The sequence below is a fragment of the Lonchura striata genome, chromosome Z (genome assembly GCF_046129695.1).
Source record: "Lonchura striata isolate bLonStr1 chromosome Z, bLonStr1.mat, whole genome shotgun sequence".
Taxonomy (NCBI): Eukaryota; Metazoa; Chordata; class Aves; order Passeriformes; family Estrildidae; genus Lonchura; species Lonchura striata.
Window position 1 is genome coordinate 6,834,929 of NC_134642.1, and position 22,355 is coordinate 6,857,283.

Consider the following 22,355-nt stretch of genomic DNA (forward strand, 5'->3'; position numbering starts at 1 on the left):
CTTGTGCAGATCTGGTACCCCTTGCTTGCCTATCATGTAGTTAGCCTGAAGCAAAAGGAAACATGAGACTCAATGTGATTCTTGCATATCCTTCAGTGCTCACCTAGAGTCCATCTTTTAAGCTCCAGTCTGCAGAGTCAACTTCTTGCCTAGCAGAGCTTTAGAGATGAGCCTTTCTCTCCCAAAGGAAAAAAGGCTCCAGTGCAGCCCCAGCTATTCCAAGCTGCAACAGGTCTTCCCTTGACAGCTGATGCGAGCCCCAGGGATGTTTTTAGAAAGAGGGCCTTGGTGGAAGCACTACAAGCTGTGGGCATGGGATTTTGTCTAATGGACACGGAGCAGAAGGACGCCGCTCTCTGAGCGTATTTGCACCTTACCGTGTCACTCTTTTCCCGAATATAAGGAGCCTCTCCTGTGGCCATTTCTATTCCCACGATGCCAAGGGACCAGGTGTCCACTTTGGGGCCGTAGGGCTCTCTTCTCACCACCTCGGGTGCCATCCAGCAAGTGGTGCCGACCATCGACCTCCGTTTACTCTGCTCAGGGCTGAGCAGACCACAGAGGCCAAAATCAGCTGAGGAGAAAAACAAATACTGCTTCAGGTAGGAAACCAAGGAAAAGGCTTCCTCAGGACGCCTACGTCTCAGAATGCAGTGCAGAATCGAACTGCAAAAGCAGCTGGGCTCTCTTTCCTCAGGGCTGCAGCCAAGGACGTGGGCAATTGTCCACTTAGTAACCCCCCACGATTCCCACCGTGGCCTTTTCTCACCCACCGGAACTTTTACACTGAAACTCCCTCCCTTTGGAAGGAACACACACACAAACCAAAGTTACTCCTGCTACCTTGTTGCTCTCTAGCCCACTCGGCACCTTACAGCTGTGCCCTGGGCTTGCAGAGTGCTCCCTGCCCTCTCCCCGGCGCCACTGCTGGGCACCCGCAGCCGCTCCAAAGCAGCCCCACAGCGCCTGCCCGGAGCGCTGCGCCTGACCAAGAATACCCACCCAGCTTGACGGAGCCATCCCGGCCCAGCAGGATGTTTGCACTTTTGATGTCTCTGTGGATCACCTGGTTGGCATGCAGGAAAGCCAGGCCTTGCAGGCACTGGGAGAGAAAAAAGGAACAGGAGGCCAGAAGTGAGTCTGCTCTGATTTCACCACACACAAAAGGAGTCTGCTCCTGGAGATTCACAGATCTCAAAGGAGCAGTGAGCGCTGGGCAAGAGGAAGAGCTTGCTGCTGCCACACTAGGAGAGCAGGATCTTTCCAAGGGAGGGCATATCAGCGCTTGAGGGAGACACATCAGTCACTGCTCCGGACTGTCCCCGGCAAAGCCAGTCAGAGCGATCCCTGCTGCAGTGGATGCGCTCTCCCCGTCCGCAGGACAAACAATGGTTTTCCAAAAGAGGAAAAGTCCCTGCCTTGGCTACCAAGGGGATCACTGTCAGGTGGGAGATTGGAGGACAAGGGACAGCCCACTTGGAAGTAGCTCATGTGTCAGTTTTCAGTAGCAAGCACCATGGTGGGTGCTATGCCATCCTTTGAAGTTGAGACCGGTGACAGACCAGTCTCTCTTTGGCTCTGCCACTGGTTTAAAACTTGGACACCAGCACCTTTGTGCTTCCAGGCAAAGAAGGTATTGCAGAAAGGCAAAGGCTTGGAGAGGCAAAGTGCAGAACAGAAAATGACAATGAAAATGAGACAGAGAGTTCAGTAATGGGATAGAAGAGTACAGAAGAGACTGGAGTAAGAGCAGGGACACTGGCAGGCAGTTCAGTCCAGATGCTCTTTCTTCTCCGCAGCATAAGAGCAACACAGAAAGAAAGCTCTGAACATGGAATCACTCACTTTGCAGCGCTTTCAAAGGACCAGTCTGTCCAAGCCATCCCAAGCACAAGCAGCACCCCTTACCTCCCGACACACTGTTGCGATGTGTCCTACAGCCATCCTTTCCCTGCTGATCACATCGGCCAAGGAGCCTCCATCCATAAACTCCAACACCATCAGGACAACCTCATTGACAAGGTAGCTGCAAGACAAAAGACACCGCATGGAGCTGAATGTGCACAGATAAATTGCCGCATGCAAGAAAAGACTACAGCTGAGTTTTGTGTCCAGGTCACTGGTAAGTGAGGAGGGAATCAAGTGAAGACACTCTCCACCTAGGCTATCCAGTGCTTGCCATCTGTGCCGTCTAAATGAGGAAGGCACATCCGTGGAAAAGGAGACGGTTTAGGTGGCAAGCAGGGGAAAGCAGCAGTTTTGTGACGGCAGAGATTCATCTGGAAGCGGACACATCCCAGCAGCTGCTTCATCTTCTTCGTACACAAATTGTACCATTAACTCCAGCAGCAAGGAGGCACAGTATGCACAGCTTTTACTCAGGGCAGGTGGGTGTGCAGCATTGCCAACGCCCTTTGGAAAACCTTGCAGAAAGGACAGTCACAAACAGGAAAAACAATTTCAAACCTGACAAATTATGTCTCTCCTAGCCTAGTCTTTTGGCATGCAAGGCAATGGAAAACAGTGCAAACAGTGCAAGGGAAATCATTTCTGTCATGCCTTCTCAGCACTTCTCCTCCGACACTTGGAAAAAATCACGCCCAAAACGGCAGAACAACACGCAGCGAGTGAACATACATGCTGCTGGCTTAGTAAGAGAGACACGTTTCTGAGATCAATCTGCAGGCTATTTCTGCCAGGAAGCATTTGTGGGGACAAAATGCAATCTCCTCCCATGCCTCGTACAGGAGTAGACTGATGTGAATTGAAAGATCCATGTTCTGCCAGAATACTGACCTTTCTAGGTAGGTGACAATATTGGGGCTCCTATATTCATTCATGACCAGGATTTCCTTCACCACATCCTCGCAGCCCTGGTGCTGGAGATTAAGTACCTTTACGGCCACCTACAATGACATGGAAAGCCATTAGGAGCAGACATTACCAGCACCTCTTCCTCCGTGCATTCACGGGCCTGGATGCCTTGTCACCTGGGTGGAAATGGACACTAAACCATCAACCACAAAGAGCTAACAGCACTCTTTGCACCTGCTCACTCCTCCAACACACTTTGTTTATCACTACTATTACCATTGACACGTGTTTTGCAAGCCCAAAGTAATTTTGCTCCAGTGAAGATAAATTGAAAGCACTGGAAGGACGTTAGCATTTCTAGGGGCTTTGACCAGCCTTTCAGAGATGGCTGCCATTCTTGATTGTGTGCCAAAGTAAACACACACATACATGCATGACAGCGAATATGTTGTCCAAAAAAGAGCTCCAAGGTGACTCAAAGGAAAATTACAATCCTAGCACATCCTAACTTCTTCCGTTTGGGTTTTGCAACTCTGAAGAACAACCTCGAACACGGTTTATACTGTGTAATTATTGTAATTTGTAATTAGTTAGTGGGTTTAAAAAGGAATAACCCTTCTGTGGTGCACTGTGGATGCACCCCAGGTCATAAGCAGGGCTTAGGGCTTTTGGACGCCTCCTCGACCTCCCTCCAAGTGCACTTCCTGAGCGCAGCACTGCGGGTGGACAAGGAACTACCAGGAAGATGGAGTTGTATTTGCTGAGAGCCAAAAAGGACAACTCAGGACTCTGAACTTATAGCCCCACAAAACAGCAGGACTCTCCAAGACACTTCCATGTCTGTTCAGTACAAATGGCATCTCTTTAGTGGAATGTCTCTGACACAGGATCAACACAACGTTGTATCAGTTAAGGCTCTTCATCAATTTCTTCCCACTGATCCGTGCGTGTGTGTGTCTGTGTGTGAACTGGGTTCCCTAGGACTGAAAGGCAAAACTGTGCTCCGGTAAAGATCTCTCCTTCTTGAGGTCCTGCATTATATTTTCAAGCTGAACCACGTGGTGGAAAACAATGGGAAATCCTTTCTGTGTCGGAACCTGGGCTTAAGAGGAACTGGGCCGCAATGACAGCTCTTGCCATCAGCTAATCTATGAATATTTATCCAGTAAGTCCAAGCCAGCGCATCCTTCTCTGAAAGACACCACCGCCATCCTTGCATTCACTCAGGTAGGGAGGAAGGACAAAGTCTGTCCAAAATGCATTTTGCAGCCCACCTCTGGACAGGTTGCTCCTGCGGGACAGTCTTTGCAGCAAAGTCAGGCAGCCCAAAGCTTTGGCCAAAGATCACATCACAAGGGAAAGCACTCAAGGGCTGCCAAATCTGCATGGGCCCTTGGCACTTACCACTCGTCCTGTGGCAGCGTTGAAGGCCTTGTAAATGCTTCCAAACCCCCTAGAAACAGAAGAGTGGCAAGAACAGAGAAGTTGTTCAGTGCTGAGAAGCAAAAGGCAGCCCAGGCAGGAGCTCTCTGCTGCCTGCAGTGTCTCTAAAACACCAGGGGCTGTCCACTCTGCGTCCAATGGCCCAGCAGCCCAGCAACCCTCTGCCAAGGCTTTCTTATCTTCCTGACCACTGAGTCTTGTTTTCAGCAAAACAGTGGAAAGCAATGCTACTGAGAGCTGCTATTCTGACAGGTGGGAAGCTGCTCTCTCAGCTTTCTCTTCCTTCATGAGTGTGGCCAAATTACTTTGAATCATAGAAAACCATATCTCCTGCAGAAAATAGGCAAACTGGTGCCACATGTTTGAGGGCTTGCAGGAGGGCTTCCAGGTCAGGCAGGCAAGACAGTGCCAGCATCCAGTTATCTTTCATGATGCCTTCTACTGCCTCAGCACTGACACAGGGACAATCTGAAGCCAGGCTCTGAAGATGCTTGCAGCTTGCCTGACTTCCCACATGATACCGCACCACCAAAATACCTGGCCCATGGCTCTGTAGAAGTTAGCGTGCCTGCACTCACCCACTGCCAATGAGTTCCCATCCAGTGTACTTCTTCTCTGGATCTTCCACACTCACCACACGCCCTGAAAGAAACCAAATGCAAGGAGCCAACTTCAAAACAGAGACCCTGACTTCCAGGAGATCTGAAAGCCAGCTCTACTCTCTGGGGCTCTGAGCAATTTATGGTCGCTTGGCTAACAATAGCATCAACAAGAACAACAGCAGCAGCAGCCCCAGCAAGACAGGCAGCTCCGTAGCATGCCTGGCCTGCACAGAGTCTGCTTCTCCACGCTCCTTTGGAGGGCTGCCTTGAGGGGAAACTAAGCCCATGGGAAAACCATCAGAGCAGACAGAGAGCAGAAAAGAACAGGCCCCAAGGCAAGGGGATGTCATCTACAAACAGGAAGGAGGGCTGAAAAATCAGGACACTTCATTTTCCTGAGAAGAAACACTCTCTTGTGAGATTCAGCAAAAGGTTTCCTACTTCCAAAGTTTCAGTGCACCCTGGGATCTGGATGAACTTTTAACAGCTGCTTTTTGCAGAGCAGAAAGAATATTGCAAAGTCAATTCCAGGAGAGAAGGGCACCTTCTCTACCTCTCAGCATGGCTTAAAGAATGCCTTGACCATTTTAGAGAACAGCAGCTCATGCTATAACCAAGAATAATGGCTTTAAGAATTAGGACTCTCCTCATTTATCAGCAGGATAAGTCTTGGAGATGACTTTGCCCGTTCCCCATGCAGTGAACAACTACAAGTGCTTGTCTTCAGCCTGGGCTGCAGCAGTCACTAGCACGGGGCTCAGCCCCTTGAACACCCCCCACGTGCCCCATCTCCCCAGACGGGCGCAGCCAGACGGGTGACAAGGACAGCGCTGCTCCTCAGGCGCTGCCGTGACACAGACACCTGCACAAATGAGATGCTGATCCTTCCACGAGCCCAGGCAAAGCTGCAGCAACGGGACGGCAGCTGAAACCCCACAGCTAAGGAAGGCTCCGGCCCCTGCACTCACACCAGCTGTCGGTGGCAGGGCACGTATGACAAAATGCTTGGCAAAGCCCACAAATGGCCACTGAGAGCCACTCTGAAGAAGCTAGAGCCACATCAAGCCCTGTTAGAAGCTGTTAGTCCCACTCAAGACAGAACAAGATTGTCTTTGGCCTCAGAAACCATGGAGGACTAGATCAATCCACCTTTTGTCTGAGGGTAGCTGATGGCAGACACAAAGTAAACTGGGCTCTGTTTTGTACCTTGGTGGTTATTCTCTGACAGCACTGCACTGGCAGCTGTTACCAGCTGCAAGGAGCAACTCCGTTGTGCTGCAGAATCAGCAAGGCCTTGCTGTGCTTTCCTAGAGTACGAGCTGTGCAGGGATTGAGGCCAATGCTTAGTGTTCCTGGGGTATTTACCAGCTAGGCATTAGCAGTGACAACATGCCTGGAACCAGAGGAACATGCAGCAGAGGGGCTGCAGGCTTCCTCCTGACAATTGCCTGCAGGGCACTTCTATCTGACTGTGCCCCATAGATGTGTCTCTTTGATGCATCTTCCGAAGCATACAACTAAAATATCAAACAGGAATTGTAAAAAGAGTATCTTGTTTTTCTTCTCTTGGGTCACTTTCAAAAGAGCTCTTCCTCTCTGATTACTTGAGATAGTTCTAAGAATACAATTTCTTCATTTTTGGGGCATACTGAAAAGAGGTCTTCCTCTCTAATTTGTGCTGTCACCTGCCATTCTTTTTTCAAGGAGGTCAGGCTAACCAAACTGTAGGATTCTTATCAAAACCAGCTGTAGAAGGAATAGAAGTACTAAAGTCATAAAAACAACACCAGCACTAAACCAGCCCCACAGCCAATCAATTTCTCTGAAGTATTTTCTCATTTCCAATGACTGGTGAGAAGTCAGGAGTCTAAAGGGAATCTAGGAATTCAACTCTTCTGCTCAGTTTGGCCAGGCTAGCACACACACCTCTACATCACTGGCTAGGTCCCAGCTTCCTGCTGCTCCCAAAACAATCCCTGCTTTTGTCTTCACTGTAGAGAGAAGCTCAAAGCCCACTCACGCCCAGCTGCCCTCAAAGGCAAAAGGAGCACCTCAAGTGCTCCCTGCCTGCATCCAAGCACCACAGTGGCTTCTGTACAGAGTCCAATATTTCTCTCCCAGCACCAAATCAAGGAGGAGCACGTGCTGCAGCTCTTGCCGAGGCACACACACTGTAATACACTGCTCGATGGCACAAGAAATCCCCAGGACGTACTCAGCAGATGCAGGGAATGCTCCTCTCTCTCCTGGCTTGAGCGGGGAGAACTGCTCATCCTCGGGTTTTCAGGCTCTGGAGAGGAGGCTTCTTCCCAGGATGCTGCTGCAGCCACAGCTTGGATGGCAGCTCCTGCATTCATCTGGGACAAGAAATGTGCTTGTGTCAGAAAGGTGCCTGGCAGAGATGCTCCAGACAGAGCATTTCAAAGGCAAGCCCTTAGGAACAGCACTGGGGTTAGGCTGCAAGCTAAGCTGTCAACTCTTGCACCTCCAGTCCAAGCCAAAGAAGCAGTCTGAGACTACAGCTTCTCACAGTCAGCCGTAGTGGAGACTGTGAAAAGGAAAGAACAACTTTACACTTCACCCCGTTCTGAAGACTGCATTCACCATGGACAGGGACAACTTGCCCAGAATCTGCGTGGGTCACCATGCTCGCCTGAACAGACCTCTCCAAAAACAAAGCCAGCACCAAGAGGCCAGCAGAAATACATTCCCAGCATTGCTGGCCCACCGGCCAAAGCACTAGCCCTGCTGCCCAGGGCAGCAGCTGACATTCAGCAACCCACTAAGTGTCCTTCTGAGCAGCTGCCACGGAGAGCACAGAGCATGGCGGTCAGAGACATTGCTCCCATCCACCGGCTGCTCTGCAGGGGAAAGGCAGCAAGGGCAGAGACCTCTTGTTGCATGACTGCAGTGCTTCCTCCTCCTTCACTCACCCGCTTTCGTGCAGCCAGCCTGCACTGCAGCAGGGCCTTGCGCATCCTTTCCACTTCTTCTTTGTGCCTCTTCTCCATTGCCTCCATCTTCCTCTGGGCTTCCCGCAACTCTGCCTGCAGCTTCTCCTGGATATTCCATCAAGAGGAATCTTACTGGCATCTGCAATCTTGTTCAGGTTTCCTCTTTTGAACTCCCACAAGCACTTGTGTTCAGCCACTTCCTCCTGCATCTCTACCCAGCTCTAAGCCTTCCATCCTAGCTCTTCTTCCTGCTGCTCAGCGCTGGAGCCTGCCAGGCTTCCAGTGCTCCCAGTGCCTGCAATGGTCCTTGCCTCCCCTTTCCTCACATCTCCAGTACATGACCCCACCACTGCCCTTCCCTCTGCTACCTGGCTAGTCAGGCTCACCTGTCCATTCTCCCGCTCCTTATTCAGCTCCTGCCTCAGCTGCTCTAGCTGCTGCTGGCTTTCTTTTACATCTCCCAGCAGCCGGTGCACCTTATCATCTAGAGCAGCCTTCTGGCACTGGAGCTGCACAGAAACAAAGAGAAGATGGCTTTAAACGTCCCACACACCACTTGTGGGGCAACCAAGATTGATGTGCTCATGCTTTCCAAAAGCACTTTCTTCTCCTTCCTGTATTTACCAAGGGCCAGCTAAGAGGCAATCCCAGCCAGACACACAGTCTCCAGAGAAGTAGTGCCCATAAGGAGCCCCGAGGAGTCCCAAACAACACACAAACTCTCTCTTCACACTCTGTGCCTCTTGACTGTCTCTGGTTCTTTTCCCATCCAGGATGCATGATGGCAATTTACTGCTTCATCTCAAGCAGCCTTTTTGTCCTGTCCCCTCTGTACCTCTGCCACCAAGTTTATCCAGTGCTCCAGCTTCTCCTGTGCCTTCAAACTCTGTTCTTCCAGCTGTCTCTCCTGATGAGTGGAACAGACACATCCAGATGAAGTCCCACCAATGCTCCTCAAAGGAAACAACAGCAGCTTCATCCCTCCAACAACCCCCACACCTGAAGGCACACTAGAGGCTTTGTGCCCGCCAGCACGTGGGAGGAGGGCCAACATGTGTAAGGAAAGGAGAGGTCACCTTCCTTCCCTGCTCTGATGGCTGCCTGTTTTCTGGGCCCCCTCTCTTCAGGATTTCTGCCTGTTCTCAAGGGCTTTGTCCGCAAATTCCCCTGCCCTTTGGTCAAGGAAAAGCTGCAGATGGACTGCAGGATGAGGACAACACCAGCACCTCGATAAGCCAGTCACAAGACAGGCCACCAGCTGAAGCACCAGCACCAGGAGGCCTGTTGCAACTGCTTCAGGCTCCAAGGGAAGACCTCTGTCCACTGCGGAAGGACAGAAAGCAAGGAACCCACTTGCTGGCACTGCAGCTGGCAGCAAGGTCAGCAGCAGTCTGCTGCATGGCACGAGGCTGTGGGGAAAATGCTGCCCCTTCGCTGCCATGCTTTGGGTGCTGACCACCCAGCCTCCTGGGGAACTTGCCTTATGCCCATGCTGAACCTGTGCCTGCATATACTGTCCCAGCACTGTCCTCTGGGTCTTCACAGGCCTTCAAGTAGGAGCTCTTGAACCCCTCTGCTGCCCGGCCCAGCCATGTGTAGCTTACAGCAGATGCTTGAGACCATGGCCCATACTCAGGCTGCTCTTCTGCTAAGCCAGCCCTCCAAACTCGCTGGAAATCTTCAGAGATGTACTGTTTCTTACCAGTTTGTGCACAATCTGCCTTCTCTTCGCTTCCTCAGCAGACTGCCAGAGTCTCAGAGCCTTGCTGCACTGCTCTTCTGCGCAGCGGAGCTGTTGAGCCATGTCTTCACATTGCTGCTTGCTGAGAGATCTTACAGCCAGCAGCTCACGACGAAGGCCCCTCACATCCTCTGCAAAGGTGACACACGGCAACAGTCAGAGACTGCACAAGCAGAGGAATCTGCTGACCTTAAGCCCTTTCAGTTTCAGGCAAGGAGGAACCTGCCCTCAGCTCCTTCCCTCCTCACAAGCCCTGCAGACAGAGCTGCCTGTGCAGCGACTGCACTGGGCAGGGCGATCAGCAGAACGAAGCGCACGAGGCTCTCACCCACTATCAGCTCCTTGGCCTGCGTGGCCGTGCGCACTTGGGCTTCCAGGCGGCTCCTGGCCGTCTCCAGCTCCAATACGTGCTGCTGAGCCTCCAGCAGGCTGCTTTGCAGGCTCTCCTTCTCTGACCTGCAAGTTGTGAAGATGGAGAGCAATTGTTCCTGGCACACAGGGGCAGTTTCTCCGGTGAGGCACATCTTAAGATGTGCTTTAGGGTCCCTACGCCTTAGGCTGCCAAACAGCTTGCATGGAAGCTCAGATAAAGCAGGACAATTTTACCACTTAAAATAGCACCCTCCAGGTGACTGGGCAGCCTTTCCTCATGACCTAGGCCAGCACAAAAAGCCCAGCTGACTTTGAGCTCAGTGGACAAAGCTCAAATTGCTGTTGCCTGACTTATCACACACGGGTGGCTGTGACTACAAAGTCTCTGCAAATGAGCAAAAGGCCAGCCACTGCTCACAGCCCTCAGCTCATCAGCACTTCCAAGTCACGCTGCAGGGGGACACAACAGTGTTCTCCTGGCTGACCTGTCAATGTTTCATGCCATTCCTCATGTGCATAGAGGTACTTGGCTTGCCAGGCACTCTCTAAGGAAAAGTGACTCAAGAAATTCACCAAACGATATAGTGAAACCTCCAGCTTCTAGCAGCATGAGTAGGAATCCAGAACTAGGTTTTTATCTGGACAAGAACTGTGTAGAAAAAGGAGAGACACACAGGTATCCTGCCAGTTAAATCATTGGAAGATCATGAACAAGAACACTTGCTACCTTTATTTGTGGCTAACTAAGCTGTTGGAAAGGATGGATAAATATAATTGCCTGGCAAAAGATTTACGATAGTACAGCCAAGATGAAAACAATCCCCGCTACTGGCTGGACAATACCCTTACCTACAAAGAAGTCTAAAAGTCAAATGGACTGTTCCATCTGAACCCCCAGGGTTCATCCCACACCTGTAACCCTCCCCTCAAACATCAAGTGCCTGTAACCCCATTGGCCCAAGTCTTGTTCCAGCCCACCTTGAAGCCCCCTGAGAAGGGGTCTCCGAGGGGCCAGACGCTCTCTTGGATCTTCCCCCCGTCTTAGAACTCCCAGCCTCTCCTAGAGCATCCTCTCTACCCCTTGTCTCTCCCCTCCCCATCCTCTCAAACCTTGACACGTGCTGCGTCTGGTAGCTCCAAGCAAGACCTTTCTCCATCCCTAATAAACCTCATCTTCTAAGAGCAGCCTTCAGAGATCTCTCTTCTCCATTCATCAAAGCCCTCCTGGAGACCAGACATCCCCACACTAAGCCAGCAGTGCCCAGATGATTTGGCACTCTTGAAAAAAATGAAGAGGCACCAGCCAAAGGGACCTTGACAGGTTACAGAAGTGGGTGGGCAAGTGGGCAAGTATCAGTGCTCAGCAAGGATCCCTAGAGACTGTTGAGAAGTCACAAGACCTTTCCCTGATGCTGCTGCTGCTCTTGCTGTTACTATTAAGCTACTCTAGGTCCTGCATCCTACTCCACAAGAGTGAGCTCTGAAAGATTGCATGATTTGCAGCATGACCCTCCATCTTCAGCTGAAGGGTCAGCACCCTACTCACAACATTCACATGTAAGAGCCTTGAATTCTGAAAAAAAACACGTCAAACTATTTGGCAAGGAAAATCTGATGTTCAGATTTTGCAACAAAGGAGGAAGCAAAACCAGAGGGAAACTTCCGATTTCAGGAAACATCTGCACGGTTTTCACAGGTACTCAAGTCAGTGCCATGTTGGTTTACTTTGCACTTGTTGCACAACTGTGCAAGAGGTCCCAAGCAGGTGCCCAAAAGAGCTTGGAGAGCTTGAGTTGGCAGAAAAATAACATTCAGATCAGAGTATCGTTTTCTTTTTTCTCATGTCTCTTTTCCTCCCCATCTGAGAAACATCAGGAGAGCACACAGGAGGCGGTAAATCCTGACTGGTGGTAATGCTCACCACCTTTGCAATTACCTTCAATAATGTCCCACCCTGGCTCTCCTCCCTGCCTTTACCTGGCTTCTGCCAGCTGCTCTGAAATGCCTCGTAGGTCCCGCTCCGTGGCTCTCACTCGGGCTTCCAGGGCAGCGTTCTCTCTCACCAGCACCGCCTTCTCTCTGCACACCTGCGACAGTGCCTGCCCTTGGAGAGAGAACTCCTGCAGCAGCTTCTCCAGGCCATTCTGGGCTGGCCGCTGCGGGCGGCAAACCTGCAAGTGGGGGGCAGCATTTTTCCAGTGGAACAACAACAACAACACCAAGAACACAGGCTCGGTCTTAACTTGCTGCCAGAAGCAGCATTCGCGGTGGTCTGGCTAGGACAAATCCCTTTCCCACAAGTGCTGCCTCGGAGTCAAGTGAGCGTACCTTTGGTGCCACCAGAGGAACCGCTTCCTGCAGGAGATCCCTCTGAGGCTGCGATTCCTCCGCGCTCTGTGCCGCCACTTCAAACGCCCTCTCTAGTGAGGAGTGGTGCTTCCTCTCAGATGCAGCCAACTCCTTCCATCTGCGACAAGGGGACACACAAACAAGCCTTTAAGTGCAACACAGTCTCCTTGCAAAACCAGCGTTACATACCACACCCCACATAAGGCAGACTCAGGGCCTTCCAACAGCCCTCTACTTCCACCTCAAGAGATGGCTGCAATTCCCTGCCTAGACCTGCATCTCTCTTTGTCACTCGTGCAGGTGAAAGAGTCGCCACTGAGGAGGTCAAACAAGCTTCCACAAGCCACAGAACACTTCCAGGAAGCTCAGGTACTCTCAGTGCAACAGCTTCCTGCTAGGCCCAAGGTACCTTTCTCATACAGGTGGCACCGGACTTGCAAAAGATTTTCCTTGCCTAAGACACGCTTGCTTAGTCTAAATGAGCAGTCCCACAATTGCTCCTGCTTTCACTAGCAAAACAAGCAAAGAGCCTGCAAGTCATAGCTTGGGGAGGAGGTGGGTACGATTTTCCAGTTCAATAACCAAAGGATCCCAAGATGGTTTAGGCTGGCAGAGACCCCAGGAAGCCTCTAGCCCAGTCTTCACCTCCAAGCAATTGGGGTCAGCATCTGGACAGGCTGCTCAAGGCTCTATCCAGCTGGGGCTTCCAAATTCCAAGGGTGGAATCTGCACGTGCTCTCTGAGGCACTTGTTCTGCTGCATGAGTGCCTTTGCAGGTCAGTGCTTTGCTGTCCTGAAGCCCAGCCTGAACCTCCTTTGCTTTTACTCTGGTCTAGTTCAGAATGCTTTTTGTTAAGGTTTGAGAAGTGAGTCCCAGGAGGCAGATTTGCTCTAGGTCGGTCGACAGCCAGACCTGCCCTGGGCTGCCTTCTCCCACCTGTGCTGAGCAAGTCAAATGGTGAAAAGCCAAATTTGTTCTTTGGCCCAGAACCTCCTAAAGCCCAGCAGCACCCAGCCCTGCTCAGATAACGTGAGAAAGCTTAACACGCACCTCAGCTCCCGGGCGCCGCACACTCTATCCTTGCACTGCTGCCGCTCCGCCTTTCCTGCCTGGAACGAAGAGTCCTGACTGGCGAGAACCTCTCCCAGTGGGGCCTGCAAGGAATGGGCAGGGAAAAAGCACAAACCAGCAATGAGGAGCAGGGAAGTTGGCTCCTGACAGTTGGCAGAAGCAGCAAGCAGAGACACAGCTTAACTGAAGGCAAAATCTTTTGTATGGGGCCGTTTGGGTGGTGTTTAGGTGGTGTTTATGTCCCAACTAACTCTTGAGTTGCTCTGGAAATGTCTGAGGAGAAGCAGGGAACACTTCCCTGCTCAGCTCTGGTCAACGGGCTTCCCCTCAGGATTTCAGGCCTTGGAGAGCAGCCAATAGGAACTGCATTCCAGCCCTTCACAGACAGACCTTGTCTCTGCCATGCACAGCTGCTCAGAACCCTTCTCAACAAACTTGGGTCATGTCAAAGTTAAGGGTGTAGCTGAAGCAGTGACTGCAGCTACTTAGACAGGCCATGGAGAGGGGTAGGTCCCTGCAGGCAACAGTGGCTCCTCCATAGCCCACAGGGCTCTGAACGGCGCCTTGGCACCTTCTCCTTCTGCTGCCAGCAGGGAGCCTGCACAGACTCTGCACAAAGGGGCTGACTTTCGCACCAGGAGCACTCAAAGACATTGTGCTACCGCTTACCTCACAGCAAGGGAAGTTCAGAGTCCCTGTGAGAGTGCCAGGGAAATGATGCCTGCATATGAAAGTTCAGATCCCATTTCCCACGGGTCAGTGGCTGGGCTGAACAGCTAGGTCACGGCAGGACTCCAGCCCACATCAGCCATCTTCAGCCAGGAAGGGCAAGTGCTGCTTGCTCAGAAACTTGCAGCTCTGCACTGCACCAAAGCTTTGCACTCAACCAACCAAAGCTGCCACTTCTTGCTGCAGGATGCTCAGGCCCTGGACATGCAGGTTTGTTGTCCTTTGACAGGACACCTCCCCTTTAGCCTCTGGAGAAAGAGAGCGAGCCAGAGGAGGCTCTGCTGCTGCTGCTGTGCTCTGCAGACAGGCAGCAGCGTGAGGGACAGGGAGTAACCTGTCATTTAGACCCTTATTGCTCCCCAATTCTATCCTCAGCTCTCCTAAGCAGAAATCATGAATTTGGAGACAAGTGGGATGCTCAGTCATTACAACTCAGTTCAAGCGCACTAATGGGACTAATGTTTGGATGGGATTGCCTATGCTTCTGAAGGAGCTATTTCAGCCTGCCTACAATCAGCATGCAGCCTCCTGTCTGCAGAGCTTGACTTTCTTTTGTGAAAACCTCTTCAATGGAAAAGGAGGAAACGGATGGAATCCTTTTGGTAGTGTTTGTGCACACATTGACTTTGTGGACTTTCTTTCGGCCTGCCAGGCTGGCGCTCTAATGCAGCAGGACAAGGCCACAGCTTACTCCACAATCCTCAGACGCCAGGAATGCCAAGGGTGCCCGTCCCACTCACCGAAGCGTGCACTTGACTCCTTCCCCCTCTGAGGCGACCTGTCGGGAACAAGGGAAAATGAACCAGGTGCTGTTAGAAATCTGTCTGTGCTGAGGAGTCCCACAGAGCAAGTCCAGCCAAGCAAAGAGCATTTTCCTTTCACAACATCCCTCCGGGAGCAACACTTCTTTAGCACAGCAAGACAGACTGCAGGCCAATACCCTAGGCTGTGTCTACCGTTTGCTCGGCTTTGCCACTAAGGAACCAGAAACTTGATCGAGAAGATGCAAATTGTTCCTTAGAAGTCACTGCCTGCATTGGAGCTGGTTGTCCAGCCTGCAGCTAAAGCAGCCTTTTTCTCCTCTCTTTCATGGACTTGCTTTTTCCTTTTGTCAATTGCACGCAGCAGGTCCACGCGGTTGCTGTGCACAATTCCCCACAAAAGCTCCCACCAAAGCCCTCTTGGCGCTCGCAGTTCTGTTGGGACACAGCCCAGGCCCAGCTCCGGGCTTCAGGAGCACGCTCCAGCTGCTCGGCACTTTGCCCTTCAGCGCAAAGCCAATCCCTCTTGTAGCACACACTGTGGGTGCACTTAGACAGGCACATCCTTAAAGGATGCAATGCAGAACAAAAGATGCTTTTCCTCAGTTCTGGAGAGAACCAAACAGTTTTTAGAAGGACGCCTGCAAATCTCGCCCCGTCTGCATTTTGGAAGTTCCCACACCCTGCTAGGCAAGAGACACCCTCTTTTTAGGTGAAGCTGTTGACAGGAGCTTCACCCAACAGATGGCATCTTTATGCCATTTTTCTTTCAATGTGCTGCCCCAAGGAAAAACTTGGATTTACCAGTCAAACGACGAAAAGCTTTCCGAGAAGCCACCAATGAAAAGGCGCTGCTGACTGCTCTACGGACTCGCTCCATCCTTGGAGCAGTGCTGCTCAAGTCCGTAGGCCAGGGGAACAAAACAAAGGAAACAATCCCCCCGTGCAGAAGTCCCCAGACTGTGCAAGGAAAAAAGGGGAGAAACAGGACACTTGCACAACTCTACCAACTGTGCAAGAAACTACAGCCACAAAAGGACACCCGCTGTAATCTGAGAACAGCACAGCTGAGGTGATCCTCCTGCAATGAGCGCGCCAAGAGCTGCTCTGGACGCTGAGGCCTTGCGGGCACCAGGAAAAGCTCCTGCTGACAGCGCTGTGACGTGGCAGCCCTCTGCTGACATCACAATAGCAGCCGTTCCCGCTTGCTCTGTGCATTCATGCATAGCAACCAAACCTTCTCTGCAGCTGACAGAAAAGAAAAGCCTGCACAGATCTCCTCTGCCCCAAAGCAGCACAAAAGCCCCCTGCAGTCCATAACCCACAGCTCAAATGAACCAAGAGCAACACAAAACAGGCACCAAGCCCATACACCCTGTACGCCAAGCTGAACACGGAGAGACAACCAGGATGGGAGGAAACCAAAGGCAACGTGCCCTTTTGGCCAGTACTGCTTCTAACTAAAGACAAATTTAAATGTGCTTTTAAATCCTGTGGATGAAATCGTGCTTGGCTAATGTTGCTAATATCCCGGAGAGTTCCCTAAACTGGAATGCCTGTCATTCCTGCCCATTTACTGCATGGCTAACATCAACCAGCACATTGTAGGGCTTGCTGAAGGAAGAATGACACCTAAGTGGGGAGAAAAAGCCAAGTAACCAACCTGCTGCACACACAGCACACTGCTGCTGCACAATCACAGCACCTCCAAGAAGCCTTTGGGGCCTGTGACTCACTTCTGGCAGCTTCCTTGGCAGGGCACACATCTGAGAGTCACAGAGATCTGACACTAATGGACGCACAGAAAGAAGAAAAAGGAAATCAAATCCCAGTGTGGGGCAACATAGAAGCTGCTGTGGGGAGGAAATCAGTGCAGCAAAATGGGCAAGTCCCACCTAAAAGGGAGGAGACCATGAGGCAGAGAGCAAAGAGCTCAGCCGCTGGGCACACCTTAGGAAGGCAGGCTCAGGAAAAAGCAGCAACCACAAGCCTTTGAAAGTTCAGAAGCTTACTTTCAGGCTGCATATTGTCCTGATGAAAATTCCCTCTGTGTGTCAGACTGAAAGTCAGGACAGTTCTCAAGAAATGTCTGATTAGATGACAAATGCCTTTGGAGCTACAGACACCACATTTGTGCCTTACTAGTGTCCTAATCCCAAAGCTCTAAAATGTTGCTGAGTGACCCTAATTTCCTCAGGGCTACAGATCAGGCAATAGTTTCAAACATGCACTGCCTACAAAACAGTCTGCATAGCTATGCATACCATTTTCTGCCCACTATTCACAAAACACTGCTGTGTTCTCAAAGGAAAGCAGCAGATAGCTCTAGCAGCCTGCCCCCGCCCCAAGAGTTTCCAACCAATTTTTTCCTCTACTTTCTAAATCCTACGTCTTAACAAAAGTCGTTTCTGCCAGCAGAGTGAACTGGAGACTGAGCATTCGTTCACGTGCAACAGCGCGGGCTGGTGTTGCAGCCTGAGAGCTGGAACACAGGAGCTTGGGCAACTGAGCTTTGGGATGCAACAGCAGCCAGAGAATGAGGCTGGGGGTGACTGCTTGGGGAGCAAAGTGGCCCAGCAATGGCATTGCACACAAGCTGTGGAGGAGGCACTATCAGCATGACAGCCCTAATAATGCCACACAAACCCTCCTAGTTTTACATAATTATTGGACGCTGGTTGCTCTGCATGTATGTCCATGCTGCCACCTTGATAACCTTTAGGAAGCAGTCAGAGCTAGTAGGATTCAGCCAGCATCAGGAGATGATGCAGCCCTGAGAAACTGCTGATTTACAGAGGCTTTTGGCTTCCAAGGTGAAGCCAAGGCCAGCCCTGCTGCTGCTGCTGCTCTGCCAGAGAGCCCCAGCTGGGCAGGGATGGCACCACTGTGCCACGGGCTGTTTCTTCTTCCAGAGCTGGGCGCTGCTTTTGAGCCAGCAATGACAGCTGGTGGGAGAACAAATGGGCCTTTTCCTGTGCCAGCACTTAGGGATGCACTAGGGCCACCTTCAGGGAAGATTTTCGGCCCCTACAAAGCAAAGCAGAAGGACACAGTTGGAAAACGCTTCCTTTACAGCCATGTTCGCTCTTGGAAAAGAAGAGACTGAGTGACAGGACGAGCTTGCTGGGATTTTCCCCCTGAGAGCAGTCTGGGAATGCTGCTTGCTGTCTCAGATGCCTCCCAGGAAACTCCACACACTCACTCAGCTTCCTCCTTTCTAACACATGGTCCCGGTTAACTGCCAAGAGGATGAGCAGTGTAAGCCATTTCTCAGCAAATGCCAATCCCTTGAAGAAATGCTGATTCCAGCGGGATTTAGGCCCAAGTGCTGTTCTCAAGAGCACTGAAGTTCAGGTTTCTGCAGCAAGACAAGAGCAGGCGGCTTGGCAGGCCTCCATCACCTCCAGCACTCACCGGCCTTGCAAATTCCTCTGCTTCCTGTAGCCACTGGCTGAACTTCTGTTCTTGACTCCTGTTCCCCATGAGACTGGCACCTGAGGCACTGAGGCACCTCAGGAGGAAATCTAGAACCAAATGACAGAGGAGAATTCCATTGAAACTGCTAATTGGATCGTTTGCCCTGTTTGCTGCTAGCAACTCTCCATAGCAGACATGGAATTTGCATTTCAGTGAGCTATACAGCCCAGAAACGAAAACACTAGGCTCACGAAAACCAGGATCAATTTACTCAGCTCTTGCAGGCCAGAAATGAGAGTGCAGCAAAGGACTGAAAAATGGACTACTACTATGCAGCATGTGTCCACCGTGGGCATGACAGAGATTTCAAACCCAGATCTATGGAGGATATAAATATAAATATATAAAGTCTCATCTGGCTGTTCAAAGACATCAGCCTAAGTGATAGAGAACTCTTGCACTTTTATTATATCGTCATCTTTACTCTGGCAAGAAGTCCTCTATTTAGTCTCACTCATGGTGGTTAACAAGCCCTTACATTTACACAAGGTTACAATTGCTGCAAAAAACTCCATGTCCTCATTTAACACAGAAAAAGAACTTTTTCGGAAGGAGGAGGTCCATTTGGATATTGACCAATCGAAGGTGGACACACCTCTGAGAGCACAGAGGGGCTAAAAGCAGAATTCCCAGGAGAACTCACTCTCTTTGGTTCTGGTCGGCGTGCAGTGCAGCCTCTCCCCCGCCCGGCCGTGGCTGGGTGGGGAGGGGAAGGCCCATGGCCTGACTGAGATAGCCCCAAGCGTGGAGGGACTGGAACTGAGCTGGCACCCTGCAGATGGAAGGGTGGAGAAATCTGGGATGTCTCCATTCCCCCCAGAGTCGAGAGAGAAAGAGAGAAAGAGAGAGAAAGAGGCAAGAGCGGCAGCTTGTCAGCAGTTCACCGCGGGGAAGGAGAAGAGTGGGGGGGGCCACAAGGTGCCCAGCTGCCTGTGGGAGCCAGAGTATGGGCATCGAGCCATCCTTGGCAGTTGGAACTTTTAACCTTCCTGAAAAATAAAAGCTTTGTAAAATTTTTCCTCTCCTCAGTTTGAGAGACAGGAAAGAGAGACAGCTTAGACCCTGGGATGTTAGAAATTCTAAATGGGAGGGGATGATAGAGTAGCTTTTGGCTAGACTTTCTCCTTAATACCCATAGACTGAACCAATTTTCTCCTCCAAGAGAGACTGTATTTTAAGAGGATGCCAGTGAGCCAAAGAGACCTACTTCAGCTAGGAAAAGACAGAAGTAGAGCGAACAGAAGAAAGTTAGGAGGTTTGTAGTAGTGCCCCCTGTCATTGAAGAAGAAGAAGAGAAGAAGATCTCTGCTCTTAAGCCCTCGACCCCAGAGGAAAATGGTGGGGGGGACTGTGGTCCCAAAAATTAAAAAACTAAACTCTTGTTTTTTCCCCTCTTGGCAGGGCATCCTTAAAAAGAAAAATCCTAAAAGCAGTCTGTCCATCCATGCATTCATGATAAGAGCACTGTGCATGGAAAGGAAAAGGGTCACCATGGCAAACTTCTCCAGGAGGTGCCATGTGTGACATAGAAACACATGATGTGGCTGCTGTGTTTCTCAGGGGGTCTGTGGCACAAAAGAGACTCCTCTCTCCCTCAATAGACTAAGTATCGATTGCCTAGAGGGTGGAAACCTGATTGGGGTCCAGATTGTGTCTCACTGTAGTTTGTTAGAGTTAAGTAGTAGGAGGAAGAATGCTTTGCAAGGTTTTCCTTTTAATTTTTGTGTCTAGTTTTTTTTCTTTCTTTTTTTCTTTTATAATAATAGCTTAATAAAGCTTTTTTCTGTTATTAAGCTTAAGCCTGCTTTGCTCTGTTCTCAATTTCATTTCACAGCATTCAGTTGAAAAATTGCATTTTCATAGGGACACTGGCATTGTGCCAGTGTCAAACCATAACACTCCAATACAGAGTAAGCGGTCAAATATGGTAGGTGCACTTTGCCCAGACAAAGCAAGGTAGGAGAGAAAGAAAGACATAAAAGAGAAGAAAGAGAAGAAAGAAGTTTACCAATCTGTGGTTCCACATTGATACTACTGCACGGATAGTATGGATCTGGGATAGCTAGACAAAAAGAAAAAGAGGAAACAGGGCTGCAGGCAGGATCAAATTTTTAGTTAGCGTGTTGTATGCCTCTTATGCAAACTAAAATTTTTGTGCCAGTTTGTTCACCCATGAGCATCCAGATCTCTAGTATGTGAGTGTAGGATGGGCATCTCTAGGTGGAAAGAAAAGTTCACTTAGAACAGGGCTATCCCACCTCCACAGGATCTTTCTTCCAATCACAACTTTTCTTTCACAACAGTCGGAATGTCTGAGATGTGCCTGGTCCTCACATCTAGCCACAGCAAGCTGCAGGAAGCAAAGGTGGGACTGGGCAAATGAAGAGAGCAGATCTGATTCAAAACCTTATTTAAGAGGTCTGAAGATGCAAAAGTCCTTGGCACTTGATAAGAAGAATTCATAAATCCTGATGGAACTGCCAGAAGAAGGGACTAAGCCACCATAATAATATTTGTGAAGTAGTGACAGTCTAGTGAGGATATCACCAACAGGAAAAGAAGCAGCATAAACTCCCATTTTTCAAAAGGGAACAAAAAGACCCACATAACTACACGCCAGCCAGGCTCACCGAGTCTGGCTCTCTCTGGCCACGGGACGGAGGCTGGCCGGCTGGCTGTCCCGCTGGTGGCCGCAGGGCAGACACGCGAGCGGCCGCCCCGAGTCTGTGCCGAGACTGCCGCGGGTGGCGGTGATTGCTGCGGCGTGGGGAGCACAGCAGAGGCACAGAGCACGAGGAAACCGAGGCACAGCAATGAGGGAAGGACACTTGTCCGAGTCTCCAAAGACTTCATCCTGAAGGAGGGCAGAGCAAGTGACACATCTGACCCTGAAGGGGCTACTTTTACAGGGGAGGGGGAACACAGGGAGGACACAACCTTTGAGCAATAGGAGGGCATTAGGGGAGGGCTGCAGGGTAAGGGCTCCCCAACAGAAGCCAACACGGGGTGAGAGCAGAACTCACAATCCAATTCTGCTTTGAGGAAAGGATGAAAGACAGGGAACACTCCAGAACCAAAGGAGTGTGCTGTCTTTGAGAGACAGGGGTAAGACAAGGGAACAAGGCAGATATACAGGTGGATTGACACACATTTTGGTGGGGAAAACTGTGGTAAACAACTCAGGACTGAACCAAATGGGGTACATAGAACGAACCAATACAAACTTATAACAAGGAATGCTAAAACATACTACAGAAGAACAAAATGTAAAATAATAGACTATCACAGCTCACTTCTGCACCAAGTGCATGCAGTGGTCATAAGTGACTGGTTCTGCTGGGATGGAAACCAACCACCAAATCCTTGCTGAATTCAGCAGGGGCAGCAGCAGTACCTGCATCTGATGCCCAGCTCTGGGGCTGGGCTGGACAAAGGACACGCAGGGCACACAGCCCCTGAAGGATGTGACTTTGGAAACAACCACCTACCACTGTCTCCTCTTGTTTTGCTCTAGGATCACACCAGCCTGAGGCACCGGGTAGCCCTCAATGCCACCTGGGACTGCAGATGACAGGCCCTGGCCTCCGGGACCAAACACAGGGAGGCAGTCACTCTCCTGAGGGAGCTTGCAGATTGAATCAGATGTCTGGTCATCAGTCTCTATTTAGATTCTTCATCAATTTTAGAGTAACTTGAGGGCTGAGCATTATTCCTTCCCAGGGCCATATTTCTGATGCATGCTGGTATCCCCACATATACAGCAATTCAACACGTTGAACTCATGGCTAATTCTTCCTACCACATCTAAAAACAAATCCTTTCCATTCATTAATGTTGTTTCTACTCCTGGTTTAATCACCCCTTTCATCTCTTTCTCTTTTTTTAAGTCCAGTCCTTTAAAGACCTTATTCCCTGGTTTCTTATCAGTGCATAACCATTTCTCCCTTGTAGGGAATTCCCCCACTAGTTTCTGTTTATGGGTCCCTTCATTTTCAAATAGCCAATAGGCTTTTCCATCTTCTACACAGGTTTGTAATTGCG